We start from the raw sequence: 15,895 nt of genomic DNA, 5'->3' as shown, positions 1-15,895 counted from the left end.
TCAACAAATTCTCCCTGTATCAGAGACACCTGGCATGTCACGGTGGGGCAGGGAGCGGGGACATCTGTGTGAGCGGCTGAGGCTGGGGCACCCCAACACCAGCTGAGGGTGTACCCACACCTGGGTAAATCGTTCACACCCCTGGGGGCATGACCCTTCCTCCCCACCCTCAGAGGTGTTGATAGTCCCACATTCCTACATCCCTGCATTAAACTCCCATAGAAAGTGAAATCTCTTTCTTTCGTCCTTTTTAAACGTTTGTGTATTAACTTTTGAGACAGAGAGAGAGAGAATGCACACACATGCGTGTAGGTGCACAAGCAGGGTGGGGGGCAGAGAGAGGGGGAGACACAGAATCCGAAGCAGGCTCCAGGCTCTGAGCCGTCAGCACAGAGCCCCACTCGGGGCTCGAACTCACGGACTGTGAGATCGTGATCTGAGCCAAAGTCGGACGCTCAACCGACTAAGCCACCCAGGCACCCTGGAATGTGAAATTTCAAACATACAGTAAAACCTGCATAAACGTCCTAGTCATCCTGTAAGTCCAGAATGTTCTCTCCTGGGCAAGGTACACGTGGTGGTTGTGGCCCACCTCACCTTGACTTTACCTACACATGTTAAAGGAGGGAATCTGGCTTCCGGTCCCACACACTGTTCTTCCTCTGCCCTGCTTCCCCTTTGAGCATCTTCCCTAGGGACACCCCATACCCCCTTCCCTTCTGCTCTTGCAGTCTGCTCCCTCCCTCTCCCGATTTTACAGATGAGGAAGTGGAGGTCAGAGAGGTGGAGTGGCTGTCATGTGGGGGACTGGGGTTTGAACCAGGTCTGTTGGACTCCTTTCTCTGTTCTGCTGCTGTGTGTCCCTCCTCCTGACCGGTCTCCTGATCCTTAACACCCGAGGGCCAGCGGCACACCCGTGTCTCCCAGGGTCACATCTTACTGGATCTACAAGTGTCCCAGACACCAGTCTCCTGGGTCCCACTTATTCTCATCCCAGTTTCTCCATGCGGACCAGCAGGCTGGTCAGTGCCATGATGTGGGCAACAACTTGGGCTTTAGTGTCTTCTTGGTGACATCAGCTTCTTACTGTGCCTCCTCCTTACTGCCTCTACCCCCAGCCTTAAAGTGTATTTCTGCTTCCACTCTGAGCAAGTCCCTGCTAGGGACAAGCCCTCACCAGACCAGGGAGGTGGGGGGTTGCTTTTCAAGGGGGAAGTGCTCCCAGGGTCCCTGAAGCTGCTTTGCCAATGCACAGGAAGCCCTTCCTGAATGCTTCTCACATAAGGTCAGTGCCTAGCCTGTCTGGCACAGTGCAGGAAGGGGAGAAGCTACGTGGTCTGTGCGTTTCGTTTTTTGTATGGGGTATGAGTGCAGCAGGGGCTTCACAAAGCTGTGGCTTTGAGTTCCAGCCCCGCTGTCTGTCCCGTTGCTTCCTTTCTCGTCATGGTTTTCACATCAGTAAAATGAGGGTGGTGTTAATTGTGTTCGTGATGCAGGATTGCTGTGAGGTTTGGAGACCGTGGACACAGCATCTGACCCACAGAGCCGAGTAAAATCAGCTTTTCCAGTGTTCATCCCAACAAGTGCCCTCCTCAATGTCCATCACCCATTTAGCCCATCCACCGCCCCCCCATCAACCCTCAGTTTGTTCTCAGTATTTAAGAGTGTCTTATGGTTTGCCTCCCTCCCTCTCTGTAACTTTCTTTTTTCCCCTTCCCCTCCCCCATAGTCTTCTGTCAAGTTTCTCAAGATCCACGAATGAGTGAAAACCTATGGTATCTTTCTCTGCCTGACTTATTTCACTCAGCATAATACCCTCCAGTTCCATCCACGTTGGTACAAATGGCCAGATTTCATTCTTTCTCATTGCCACGTAGTATTCCATTGTGTATATAAACCACAGTTTCTTTATCCATTCATCAGTTGGTGGATATTTAGGCTCTTTCCATAATTTGGCTATTGTCGAAAGTGCTGCTGTAAACATTGGGGTACAAGTGCCCCTATGCATCAGCATTCCTGTATCCCTTGGGTAAATTCCTAGCAGTGCTGTTGCTGGGTCATAGGGTAGTTCTATTTTTAATAAAATCAGCTTTTGTTAACATTATACTCTGGGTGGTCTTTTGAACCCCCCCCCCCAAGACCATCAAGATTCATAGTGACCTGTACAGAAATGCTATTGCAATCAATAACACTCATTGAGGGTCTATTATGCCAAGCACTCTGCTGGCCATTTTACAAGAAGGGTTCATTTTCTCCCCACGACAACCTGACGTATGGAGTTTTCTCCATAAACTCCACTGACAGATAAGGAATGATGTCATGTGGACAGCCCAGCATCAGATGCTGGCACACAGTTGAACTTGAGCCTGGGTCTGCTCCATTGTTCTTGAACTCCTGAACCTGAGCTCTCAGGCGCCACAGAGTGTGCTCAGGGGGTAAGGAGGGTCTGCTGGGCTACCTGCTGCTCCTTTTCTGTCTACTTTTTCTCCTCTTTGTACCTGTTTGCACCCCCTTTTCCTCTTTTATTAAGTAGAAGAGTAATCAACACTGCCCTTCAAGAGCGTCAGTTTCAAGTGCTCCAGGATAACCTTGAGGAAACTGAATGCATCAGTTACCTATGGCCGTGGGACTATGCCCAAGTCTAGAGGCATAAAACCACAGGTATTTTATTTGCTCACGGTCCTCTGGTTGGCCAGGGTGGGCTGGGTGAGTCCACGGTTCTGCTGGCCTCTCTGGGTCTCCGGTGGCTGCGGCTGGCTGAATGCTTGACTAGAGCCGGGTGGTCGGCTTCCACATGGCCTCCTCCCTCCCTGCCAGACCCTCTGACTGGTTTAGAAGGTGAAAAGCAAGCCACACCTCCTCCTGCAGCTTTGGCTCAGAAGTCACACAATATCACTTGTGACACATCTTGGTCAAGCAAGTCGGGAGATCCATCCAGAGTCAAGGAGGGAACGACCAGGTTCTATGTCTTGTTGGGAACAGTTGTCAACAAGTCGGTCTCCATTGAAGCCGCAACCCCGCCGGCCCGCTCTGCACCCCGCAAAGATATCCTTGCAAAGATATCCTTGCTGTAATCCACTGTGTCCCTCCACTCCCCTCCCTGACTCCCACTTCCTTCTACTTTTCGTTTTAAAGCTTATTTATTTATTTTGAGAGAGAAAGGGGGGGGAGGGGCAGAGAGAGATAGAGAGAGGGGGGAGGGGCACAGAGAGAGGGAGAGAAAGAATCTCAAGCAGGTTCTGCACTGTCAGCACAGAGCCTGATGCGGGGCCCGAACTCACAAACTGTGAGATCATAACCTAAGCTGAAACCAAAAGCCGGACACTTAACCAACTGAGCCACATAGGTGTCCTTTGTCTTGTACGTTTTAATTTTAAAAAAATGTTTATTTTTGAGAGAGAGAGAAGGAGAGAGAGAGAGGGAGTGAGAGCAGGGGAGGGACAGAGAGAGGGAAACACAGAATCTGAAGCAGGCTCCAGGCTCTGAGCTGGCTACACGGAGCCTGAGGCAGGGCTTCGAACCCATAAACTGCGAGACTATGACCTGAGTTGAAGTCCGATGCTTAACTGACCGAGCCGTCCAGGCGCCCCTCTTACACTTTTAATAACAGATTCTCACTTCCCGTCACCCAAAGCTGCAGTCACTTCACAAGTGTCTCATTATGTGCCAGGGACCCATAAGTGAACAAAGTCCTTGCTTTAATGAATCTAACGCTCTGGGACAGGGACATACAATCAAGAAATAAACAACTACACAGTGTAGGGCTGTGGAGGACAATAGATGCTTCGGAGAACAACAGAGCTGAGTCAGGGGGCCGTGTGTGTGTGTGTGTGTGTGTGAAACCATGGAGGGTAGTGGGTGGTTCCTATTATACACAGAGTGGTCAGCTGGCATCTAATGAGGTGACATGTAAGCCTGAGAAAGTGAGGGAGGAAGAAGTTCCAAGCAGAGGGAAGAGAATTCCGGGTGGACCAAACACTGGGTATAAAAGCCCTGGGGCCGACACACTTCCTTGCAATCTTTAATGTAGGTTAAAAAAAAACACACACACCAAAAAAACCGTAATACATTTCATTAAAGAACAGTAAACATATTTAAATGCAGTAAAGCTCTTTGTAAGCAAAATTGCTTTATTTCACCTGCTTCTGTTGTAACCAGAGTCAAATCGTTGCGGAGAGCAGAATGGGGGGTTACCTTTCTCAGCTCCAGGGAGTTCACCTTTAAAACGAGTATGTGTCTAACTTGCCTCCTGCTTCTGGTTTCATTTCCTACCGCAAGGTTGTCACCTTTTTTTTTTTTAAAGAACACAAATCAGATATTACTTCCTGCTTAAAACCCTCCAAAGGCTCCCTGCTGCCTAGAGAATAAAGATGCTTAAGAAGCCCCCCGGAAGGCTGCATTTTTACCCCCGCCCAGGCTCCAGTCATTGGTCATCAGCTCCCTTCGGACATGGCTCTCTTCTCAGCTGCCCTCTGCCTGGTGACTCCCAAGTGCCGGGGGTCCTACTCCTCTTTCTCGAGGTTCAAGACCTGGGAGACCAGCGCCCAGGCCGCAGATCGGGGCTCAGCGGGCGCTTGAGTGGAGATCCAGTCTTGGCAGGGCCCAGCATTAGCGGCGATGCCAGTCAACACATCCCTGAGCCTCACTCACTTTGCCTCCGTGCAGAGGGGCCCAGGATACCCAACTCGTCTCGGTAGGCGCGCCCCGCGGGGGTGTGGGCCCTGGGGTCGGGCTGCAGGGCGGCCGGCGACGAAGGCCCTGCGGAGGGGCCGCGTCCGGGCCTTGCGGGCGGGCAGGGGGCAGAGGGCTTCCCCGAAGTCGGTCCCCTCCCCGCCCGCCCAGAGTGCTATCGGGGGGGGGGGGGGGAGAGGGGGACCCCGGCTCCCCCAACCCCCGCGGCCACGCCCGCGCGCAGCCCCTGGCCGTCCCGAAGGCCCGGCGCGGCTCTCCGGCGCGATCTCGGGAACGGAGCCTCGTCGCGTGCTGGGCATGCGCGGGCCGCCGGACGCATGCCCGGTCCTCCCGGGAGGCGGAAGCTCGGCGCGGGGACGCGGCCGGGCGCGCGCAGTGGCGGGGTCGCGCGCCTCAGCCGGTCGCCGCGCACGCGCGGCCCGCGCCGACGCAGCACGGCCCCGAGGGCGCAAGCCCGCCGCCGCCGCCGCCGCCACCGCCACCGCCGCTGCCGGGCCGGGACCGCTGTGCGCCCGCGGCGTGAGGCGTGGGAGGGAGCGCGGTCCCGGCGTTCGCGGCGCCGCCTGGCAGTCGTCTGCCCTCGCCTCCCGGCGCCCAGCGCCGCCCGAGTGAGTGCGGGGCCGGGGCGGGGGCCGGGGCGCGGGCGGGCGGGCCGACTCCCGGAGCTGGGGCTTGGCAGGGCCGCGGCCCGCGGGCGGAGGGCCGCGAGGGGCGAGCAGCCGGTCCGGGCGGCGGATGCGGCCGAGACGGGCCCCTCCCGCGCGCGGCTCGGAGGCCGGGGATGTGGGGAGGACGAGGGAGGGGCCCCGGGAGGACGACGCTGTGGGGAGGCTCGAGATGTGGGGCGGACGGAGGGTTCCGGGGGGCTCGGAGAGGCCAGGGACCGGGGAGGACGAGGGGGCGGGTTCTGGGAGGACGGCGATGGGTGGAGGACGGAGATGTGGGGAGGCCAGGAAACGTGGGGAGGCCGACGGGCTTGGGCAGGCCGGGGGGCTCGGGTAGACGGGGGGGGGGCGTTTGGGGGAACTGAGAAGGCCGGGGGGCTCCTGGAAGGTGGGGAGGGAGGTGCATTCGGGGGCCTCGGAGAGGCGGAGGGTCTGGAGGCCGGGGTGGGGGGGTGGTGGGCGGCTTGGGGAGGCCAGCCGCCGGGCTCCTTGGGAGCGGGACGATTGCCTCAAAAACAAAAGGGGGGAGAGAGGAAGGAGGAGGAAGAAGGAAATCCTTGGGGACTCTGGGGGCATCACCCGGACCCGGAATGCAGACTCCCTGGCCCTCGGGCAGGGAAGGGCGGGCCTCGAACCCGGATCGCGGTCGGCTCCTTCCTCGCTGCTGGCGCTCAACTTGCCGAGGCCCTGTGGTTTTCTGGGCGATAGCCCTGGACCTCTTGATTCATTGTGCCTCCAAGTTTCCTCCTCTGCCCACCCCAGCCCCCAGCTCTGCTGCCGGGGTAGGTGGAAGAACGACTCGCTGTTTCTCCCTGGCTTCCTTTTCTTTCTCAGGAGGAGGCTGTGTGTGTGTGTGTGTGTGTGTGTGTGTGTGTGTGGTTCCTTGGTTTTATTAATTGCAGGATTTAGCTTAACGCACTAAGAGTAAAAAGAAATTTTTCTTGAGTCATTTCAACAGTGTCTCATTCTTGCATAGTTAGCCTGCAGCTGGGTTTTTGGCAGTGAGACTAAGATAATAGTAATATTGTAGTAATTATGGGAATTGGTTGAAATACGTTCAAGCTGAAGGCGGTGTAAGAGTTTGGAGATCTGTGCTTAAGACGACCGTGGTTGGGATTCTTAGGTAGAATGTAAACATTTTCGTGGTTGGAAAAATAGGCCGTCGCTATTTGAAATGAAATACCAGAGCCTCACCCCTAATATTTTATTTGTATAATGGGTAAAGAAAATAGTCTTGTCCTGCAAATGGCACAGCCGAGAACGCTGGTCGGTTGTTTGATCTCTGAAAATCTGAAAAGCATGGATGAAGTGATTGGAAGATACATGGTGAATTAGCATTCAACTTTTGTTGAGGTACAGTCTAGGCAATATTTTCAGGCAGCTGCACTTTCTAGATAATTTTTGACACCTCGCAATATTTAGACACGTGAAACTTTTAAAGGAAGTTTGTGTTTCAGCGTCTTTAGACGTATATTGTTTTATATTTGTGTCTGTCCTTGGAGGGGGAATACCACCTGAGCTACCAGTAGTCTTTTGAATACTTTTGTGGCACTAAATGTTGAAGAAGCAGCAAGATCAAGTAATTTAGGTCGTTATGAAATAATCCAATTCAATATTGAAAACCGGGAAAAGATTGTTTAAAATACATGACTGTCTTTAAAACATTCCAATCAGTGGAAGACGTTAGGATATGCACTGAATAGAGAGACCTACACATTATTCAGAGGTGATGCATCAAAAAGCAAGTCCTTGGTTGGGGCGCCTGGGTGGCGGTGGCTCAGTCAGTGAAGTGTCTGACTTCAGCTCAGGTCACGATCTCACGGTTCGGTTCGTGTGTTCGAGCCCTCTGTTGGGCTTTGTGCTGACAGCTCAGAGCCCAGAGGCTGTTTCTGATTGTGTCTCCCTCTCTTTGCCCCTCCCCTCCTCACGCTCTGTTTCTCTCCGTCTCTCAACAATAAATAAATGTAAAAAAAAAAAAAAAAAAAAGCAAGTCCTTGGATAAATAAAGACATTGAATCCAAAACCTAGTATTTAAGGTTCGGAGCAGAGGCCTAGAGGACGCATGACTTGAGCCTCTTTTCAGGCGGGCAGTGCACTGAAGGTGAATTGTGTCAGGTTAGGGGTGAGGTTCCGTGAGGGAAGCGGCAAAGCGGTGTCTGGGGAAGCTGGAAGTTGGGAACCGCAGTGAGTACTTTCTAACTAAAGGAGTTTCTCTAACACTCCATGCTCATTGTTGGAAATTACAGAACTTAATGTCCTAGTTCTTCAAATTGGGTTCTTCAGCAAGTCAGATAACTTTTCTTGCCAGGAAGTTGGAGAAGTTGTCTAAATAACAAAATTGTATTGTTAAAAATAGCCCCTTTAAAAAATGCGGATTTGGGGTGCCTGGGTGGCTCAGTCGGTTCAGCGTCCAACTTCGGCTCAGGTCATGATCTCGCAGTTTGTGAATTTGAGCCCGGCGCGGGGCTCTGTGCTGACAGCTCGGAGCCTGGAGCCTGCTTCGCATTCTGTGTGTCTCTCTCTTTCTGCCCCTCCCCTGCTCACACTCTGTCTCTCTCAAGAATGAATAATTAAAAATTGTCTTAAAAGTAGCACAACAAAAGATGAGATTCAGAGTCTTAATTCAATATATAAATCTTGAACCTCTAAAATTAAACATTTTCAGTTTAGACAGAGTTTTAGCTAAAATCTTATTTTAAATCTCAATATAATTAAGAGTTCTATTATTTTTATCATTTGTGAATGAGGGATTTTTTTGCTTGTAAATCAGTAAAGTTTAGTTTCTGCAGTAATTTACTTTGCCTTAAAGCTCTAGCTTAAGAACTTATTTTCATTACTATATCTTCCCTTATTAAAATCCCTTAAATAGCAAAAAATTGCTATGTGGGTCTTTGAGAATGTTTACTGATGCCTATATAAATTATTTAAAATGCAAATTTTAAAAACTTGGGCAAAGTAAATGACCTTATTTGAGTCGATAGTAATAACTCCAGGAAGTTTGTGAATGCAGTAAGCACTCAAATATGAAGCTGCTTCTCTGTCCTTAGAAGGGTCCTCGGTGGGACAGGATGAGGGCAGTTCCAGGTCGTCTTTGGCTGTACCTGTGTGTCACTGCCTCAACCAGCTACATTAAGAAGTTGTTTTTTTACTTCCCTTCTGTAAAGCATGTGTAGTAATGGATTATTTGAACCCTTGATGTCTTTTTCTCTGTACTAACATTTTGGCAAAGTTTTTTTTTTTTTTTTTTTTTTCCTTTTTCTTCCATGTCATGACTCCCAAAAGGCAGCCTGGTGCAGGAGAAATGAAATTCCTGTCTGCTACTTTCTGGCATTAATTTCTAGGAATTGTGCCAAATCTTACCATTCAGAACCGCATAAATGTGTTTCTGATTATAAAGTAGCAGAAGAAGCCTCTCTGTTCCTATCTATAACAATTGCATTGTTTTTCCTTTTTTTTTTTTTTTTTGCTAGGCTCTGTGATGGAAATAAAATTCAGATAAGCATATGTAATTCAACTTTCAGTTTAGATGGAATTTTTAGCACATGTTGTTAATTATAGTCTGATTTGCGTAAGCACTAATGAAATGGTTTTTAGATGAAAGTATGAAATAAATATTTTCACCTGGTTGGCACTATTCCCACTTTTAAGCAATTGAAAGCCTTTGAGAAGAAAACTAGTAGTATCCTCACAAAGCTTACCTGTTTTCAGGACATGAAGGCGTTCACTTAGAAGCTTTGTATTTAAAATAATCCTGCCTAGATCTTACTGATATACGTTGCCATTTACTGTTAACTCATTTTTGAGAACAAGAAAAGTGACAAAAGTCATCCATTTCAATATTAGCCCCTGATAGGAGAGGACACGTAATGTTGCTGGGCACCCGTGTGGGTACAGTGTGGTATTGTAGGGGTCACTACCCTTTTGCAGAGGAATTAACTCTGGGAGATGGGACCTGAGCCGATTGCTTTTGTGCTGTATCTCCTGCTCATTTTACAGACGAAACACTGGAAGTCTGGAGGCAGAGTAGCCTGCCGTGGGTCTCTTGGCCCACAGGTGGCAGATCCTGGCTGGCGAGGCCTGCTGGCCTTTCTGTGCAGCCTCTGACTAGAGGAGCACTGGTCTTACAGATCCCAATCCAGCCTTCTGAAGTGGGAGTGAACAGTGTGCAAGGGCACAGGAAAGTTTAAGTAGTTACATTTCCTGTTTCAATCTGACCGTTTCATATGGTGAAGTTATGATCTGGCCAACATAGTGTAGGTAAACGTTTTAATGCACATACCAACATTGTTTAATTATGTTAAATTAATTTAGAGTTTGTTAAATGAAAATGTGTAACGTATGGTGCAGTGATTGATGCTTCTTATTTGTTAAAGGATATGCTTTCGTAATTTCCACATTTACACAGTTTTTTCATCAGTGACTTTTTCGGGGGGTGTCAGTGACTTTTTCCGGGGGGGTTGTTTATGAATATGGTTTTGTGGGAAGCAAGGAGTAACGTAAGGGAAAAGTAAATGGCACGTTTCTCGTGCAGGTTTAATCCCCTTGGAGTAAATCCTAGCATTTATAATCTCTAACACACTGGTGCTCTAGAAATGTTTCTGCAATGAATGTGCTCATTCTCACCGATTTAGAATTTTCCATCCTGCTTTTAACAGTTGACTTACTCTGTACTCCTTTATTTGGGGCCAGTGGACTAAAACCAAGCTCAGAAGAATCTGGAAAGTTGTATCTTCGGGCTTTCTGTGCCTAGGATCTCCCTTCTGCCTCCATACTACCTTAAAAGTTCTGCCATTTGGTGCTTTCGATTCTGTGAGTGGTAGGTGCTTGTTGGGTCTACTTGTGACCAAAGCACCATGTGTTTGTCTTTGAGGGACCGAAGGCAGACTGGTGTGGTTTTATACCTTCTGTATCTGTAGTGCCTTGTGTGTCTTACAGAATTTAAGCCCCAAGAGGGCAGAAACTTTGTTTCCTACACTTTGGCCCAGCGTCCGGCACAGTAATACTTGTCGAAGGAGAGAACCCAGGCGTACTAGTGATTGGAGAACTCGTACTGTGTCAGCTGTCCACTGTGTTGTTTGCCTTGGTAAAGAACCTTACCTAAGAACCAAGTAGGGCTTGATACGAGGGGACATCGTGGATTATCCGTGTTTCTGCTTTTGTCTGCCTTATTCTAGATTATAGATATTATTAAACTTGAGCCAGGAGAAAGACACTTCTCTGTCCTTTTACAATTTTCAAGTGTATTTTTTTTCCTAGAAAAAATGATTTTGTCGGAATCGATCATGGGTTCCTTGGGACTCATTCTATGTTCTGAAGACAGAAAATTGCTCAAGGTGACACGAAATGAGTGGGGTTTAGAAAAGATCCTTGATTCCCGGTCTGTAGAAGCTCTGATGTATCTTTTGCTAATTGGTTGGACCCATCAGATACTTCACAAGGGTTTACATTATGCCCTGAAACCATTTTAAAAGAGGGGTTTCATCTTCCTAACGCTGTAACGCGAGTTCTGCACTCCAGCTGTCCCTTGACCTGACGAGTCTTTTATGCTGTTATTCAGAGAAAACATTTTGAGTGACGGGTCACCTGCCTCCACTCAGGTAAGGAAAGTCAATATTTGGGTAAAAAGAGTAGCTTGTTCTTCCTCAGCAGGTTCCTCCTAGTCTTGCCGTGTTGCGTGGGGAAGTGCGCGTGCGCATGGTCTCCAGCAAACTCTAGGTTGTTGGCGGAGGCTCTCCCGGTGTGGCCGGCCGCCTCGCTGTCCCTGGGACCTGGATAGAAATGCGCACGCTCCTGCCCCACCTCTGACCTCCTGAATCAGACTGGGGGTGGGGCCAGCCGACTGCTTTAACACTGGGTCCAGGAGCTTTTGTTTCCTGCTGATGTCAGTGAACCTCTACTTGAGAGTGTTTTAAAAGAGATGCAGCTCACAGCAGGCAGAATCTGTGGTCAAGGGCAGGGTTGGGTGTATCCCCTGCCCATTTAGGCTGGCCAGGGAGATTGCCTGCCCCTCGGGACTCTGAGATCTGTTTCTCAGGATTTTCAGGGTCTTGGGAAGACCTCACGACTAATTTTGTTCAGGGATATTGAATGTTTTATGCTGAGATCATTTAAGTCTTCTGAATCTTGGTTTGGATTTTAAATGAATAATTTTGCATTAGGATAGCAGTTTAGATGGCCCCTGGGCTTGTGGCTTTTGGCAAATAGCAGGAGAGTGTGTACATGTGGGTGCGTAGGGTGCACGTTCCCCTGGACGTTTTGTTTTGGTGCTGAGAAATTGGCTCACTTATGCTAGCGTCAGGAGGGTCTCCAAGTCCTGGGGCGACTCCTAAGCAGCTTTGTGCGAATGGACTCTGTGCCTAGCGTCAAAGTCCTATCCAAACTTAATACATTTTGTTTTCCTTTTGTCTCTATTTCCTAAGAAAAGGGCTAGATAAAAGTTAGTATACAAACATAGGAGTGGTGATGTGCCTCCTGTCGGTCGTGTCCTATGCAGAGTTAGACGCACCTGTTGGCAAACACAATATCGTTAAGCTCAGGGACAAGGACTCGGTATTATCCTGTACGTGTCTGTGGGTCCTTCACAGCTTGCTCGGACTGCTGTAGTAGGTTGGCCCTCGGTAGTTTGTTTAATGATGGAAGAAGAGTCTGTCCTCCTGCTAGGGGGACCTCGTGGTCTTTAAGTATGTGAAAGTTGTCACAAAGGTGGACAAGACAAATTAGGGATAGACAGGTAGAGTTAAGTGTACTGTAATCTCAAAACGAAGTACAAAGGATGTTTCCACATACCTCCTCTGGCCCCCATCAGACTTTGGTGGTACAGCTTTGTGACAGAGAAAATAAATGAGCTGGTGGGAAGACACAGTCTGGAACAATTGCTTTCTCCTTAAATTGGTCAAGTGAAGTTGAAGTTCTAGTTCACGGTCAGTTGTAGACCCTGACCCCCTTAAAGGTACTTCTGCACACCTGGCCCACAGCAGCTTCTCGGTATACGGAACGGAGGCTCCATCCATTGTCCGTCTTCTCTCTGATTACTCCTTCAGCCCCTCTCTCTGGTCTCCCTGCCGTCTCCCCTCCCTGCCCCTTCTGGTGGTTTCTGGTGTGTTGCCGCCTTGTGGTTTTAAATAACCTTTTCCTGGTTGCAGTGAGGTTGCATATCCTTTTATGTGTTTGCTGGCCATTCGGATTCACTGTTTTGCAAAGTGCCCACTTTTTCTATTGGGTTAGTTTTAAATTGATTTGGAGACTTTATACGTTCAAGACACATTCTTTGTTGGGTGCGTATTTTGCCACTGTCTCTTCCCACTTAGTCATACGCAGTTTCACTAATTCTGTGGTTTTGTTTTGTTTTGTTTTGTTTTGTTTTTGATGAATAGAAGTTCTTAAATTTAGTTAGTGCCATTTATGTCTTTTCCTTTGTAGTTGATGCTTTTTGTTTCCCTACCCTGAGGTCACGAACTAATTCTCCTTTACTTTCTAAATGCCTTTTTGTACTTTTGCTTTTACCCTTTAACTTTATAATCTCGTGGAACTGGTTTTGGTGTATAGTGTGAAGAAGGGACGCAACTTCATCAGTATGGGGACATTTAGTTGTCCTAACTCCATTTACCAAAAAGATGGTCTTTAGGGGCACGTGGGTGACTTAGTCGGTTAAGCATCCAACTCTTGATTCGGCTCTAATTGTGATCTTGTGGTTTGTGCGTTTGAGCCCCATGCTGGGCTCCACAATGACAGCACGGAACCTGTTTGGGATTCTCTCTCTCCCTCTCTTTCTGCCCCTCTCTCTTGCACTGAAAATAATAAATAAACATTAAAGAAAAAAAAAGGTCATCTTCTCCCCAGTGCTCTTCAGTGCCACCACTGTTGCAAATGAAAGGTCCATGTGTATGTGCCTCAGTTTCTGGACTCTTTGATTCCATTGGTACAGCCCACTTTAAGCTGTCTGAATCTCTGCAGGTCTGTAACAAGTCTTATCGTGGAGCTCTTCCCACCTGGGTTCCTCTTCAGGCTTACCTTGGCCATCCTTGACCCCTTGTAGATCTGTATCTGTTTTAGAATCACTTCTTAACTTCCAAAAAAATTTCTCCCTGACGTTGCTTGGGATGGTATTGAATATGGTCAATGTGTAGAGAGTTGTTTCTAGTTTTGAGTTGTTACAAATAAAGCCTATGAATAATTTTGTCCAAGTCTTCATGTGGACATAGGCTTTCATTTCTCCTGGAATGGCTGGCTCTAGGACTGTCATGGCTGGACCATATGGTAGGTGTATGCTTGACTTTTTAAGAAGGTGCCACACTCTGTTCTGGATGGATGGGCCATTTTCCATTCCTCCCAGCCTTGTGGGAGAGTTCCAGTTGCCCTGGATTGTTGGGGCAACACTCAGTGTGGCCAGTCTTCTAGCTTTGGCCATTCCGATAGGTGTGTCATGGTCTTTTTTTGTGGGTTCCCTTGTTTCCCAAATGCCTAATGATGTTGAGTATCTTTTCGTAGGTTTTTTGCCACTCATATACCTTCTTTGGTATTCAAATCTTTTGCCTATTGATTTTTTTTCTTATTGGTGGGTTCTTTATATATTCTGGACATAAGTCTTTATTAGATCATGCTGTGCCTATCTCTCATGCTGCAGCTTGTTTTTACACTCTCTTAACAGGGTCCTGAAGGACAGAAGGTATGAATTTTGATGATGTCTCGTGTATCAACTTGTTGCTTTATGGACTGTGCTTTTCTAGTGTCATAGTTATGAAATCGTTGCCTAATCCTGGGTCACAAAAGTTTTCTCCTGTGTCCTCCCCTCCCCCCTCCCCTCTAGAAGAGTTTCGGGTTTTACATTTAAGTCTGTGATTCATTTTGAGATCCTTTTTATTTATGGTGTGGGATATTACTTGTAGGATTCTTCATGTAATCCTCATTATTTGTAGGACTCTTTGGAGGCATAGAATAAAGATGTAGCCCCTCGAGAGAGTATATTATTTTCTTTTTTGCTTCAGCCAGTTTGGGATCACCTTAAAGCAAGTGCGGACCCGGACCACCTGATGCTGGAGTTCTCCTGGAGAGATGATTCACTGCTGGTTTCTCTTACCTTGAGCTGTTAGCCTTTAGGGTCATGCTCATGGAGGTAGGGGTTTTGGTAGACATGTTGGGGGATCTGGCCTTTGATTCCTGTTTCCCTGTTGTAAAAATGAAAGTTGAAAACGTTCAGAATTGGCAGGTGACTTCAGGGCAAAGGTGGTTTCTGTGCTCGTTTATCTCTTTGGATTCCTGAGTTCAGTTTAATTTTGGCCTGGTATTTCCTTGTTGTCAGTTTCCGGTTGCTTTTAAGATTTTTAAAGTATTCTCTCCATGTTTTTTATAGTCTTTTTCAGGGTAAGGGTTGGAGCCAGTAACCTGGCCTGTAGCTGAGGAGCCAAGGAAAATTCTTTATCATTTTCCTGCAGTGTTTGGAGTCTATCCTTGGATCTGTGTCGCCTGCTGTGGTTGCTAGCCACGTGTGGCTATTTAAATTAAAATCAAGGAAAAGTTCTGTTTCACAGTCACACTAGCCCCAGTTCGAGTGCTCGGCATCCACAATTGGCTAGTGGCTACCCCACTGGACACTGCTGAGTTGGAACATTTTCATCATCATGGGACATTCTCTTCGACGGTGCTGGCCGGGCTCTTGAGAACCTCATCAGGGATTTGCAGTGGTACGTGGGTCTGCCCTGGAGAACCTCCGATACGGGTATCCTTGCTGCTGCAAGGTTGACTTTTTCTGGAATCTGTCTGCAGCTACAAGAGCTGGACAGATGGTCGAGCCCCTTTCAAAGGCTTGTCATGGAGCCTTTCCGTAGGTGCACTTTGGGTTCTCGGGGTGGTGGAGGTGGGATAACGGGAAGATGTGGTGCGTTGAGTAGGAAACCATGAAGTACTGATACTTACACATATCTGCCTTGTGGTTACTGTGGGCATCTGATTCAGTTTTGTTTATAAAAAGTAGCATTAACTTGAAAATTATCAAAATTAACTAATGGGTCGAAATTACATTTTATCCCTCCCCTCAAGTCTCCGGTATTAGAGAGTGAACATTCTAGGTGTTGTAGTTTGTGTAAGGAGGCAGGTCTCCTTAATGGAAAGAGCATCTTATTTAGGAAACAGAAGGTCTGGGTTCACACGTTGGGGCTTTGCCTCTAGTCATGTGACTTCTGACACTGTCCTTATCTATAAAGTCTAGTGTCTGTAATCTCAGCCTTTGAGGCTCTGTGTGCAGTTACTGTGTAAAATGCTGTACAGATGTGACGTGTTGGCCCAGCTGACCCTTGTACAGTGCAGGGGTTTAGGGTATCGACACCTGTATAATGAAAATTCGCAGTTAGCGTGTATTGTGTTAATTTTTTAAATGTTTATTTATTTTTGAGAGAGAGAGAGAGGGACAGTGCAAGCAGGGGAGGAGCAGAGAGAGAGAGGGAGACACAGAATCCGAAGCGGGCTCCGGGCTCCGAGCTGTCGGCACAGAGCCCTACACGCGGGGCTCGAACTCACACATGGAAGATCATGACCTGAGCCAA

At 48.3% G+C, this 15,895-nt stretch overlaps 1 protein-coding gene across 8 annotated transcripts in view; it reads left to right on the top strand.

Moving 5' to 3' along the window:
• The first annotated feature begins 4,388 nt into the window (after positions 1 to 4,388).
• PTK2 (protein tyrosine kinase 2) overlaps positions 4,389 to 15,895 on the top strand; it is a 259,431-nt gene continuing 247,924 nt past the window's right edge. For 3 of the 8 annotated variants that reach the window (XM_058699211.1, XM_058699205.1, XM_058699206.1), the window contains exon 1: positions 5,127 to 5,300. The gene's annotated coding sequence lies outside the window, so the exon portion shown is untranslated. Of the gene's footprint in view, positions 4,694 to 5,125; positions 5,301 to 6,120; positions 6,140 to 7,440; positions 7,542 to 15,895 lie in introns of those variants that run through there. The other 5 variants (XM_058699198.1, XM_058699207.1, XM_058699208.1 and 2 more) reach the window with 5 other exon arrangements.

Source organism: Neofelis nebulosa, chromosome 14 (genome assembly GCF_028018385.1).
Source record: "Neofelis nebulosa isolate mNeoNeb1 chromosome 14, mNeoNeb1.pri, whole genome shotgun sequence".
NCBI classification, from domain to species: Eukaryota; Metazoa; Chordata; class Mammalia; order Carnivora; family Felidae; genus Neofelis; species Neofelis nebulosa.
The sequence above is the reverse complement of the archived record's forward strand: the minus strand, read 5'-3'. Positions and strand labels throughout refer to the sequence as shown.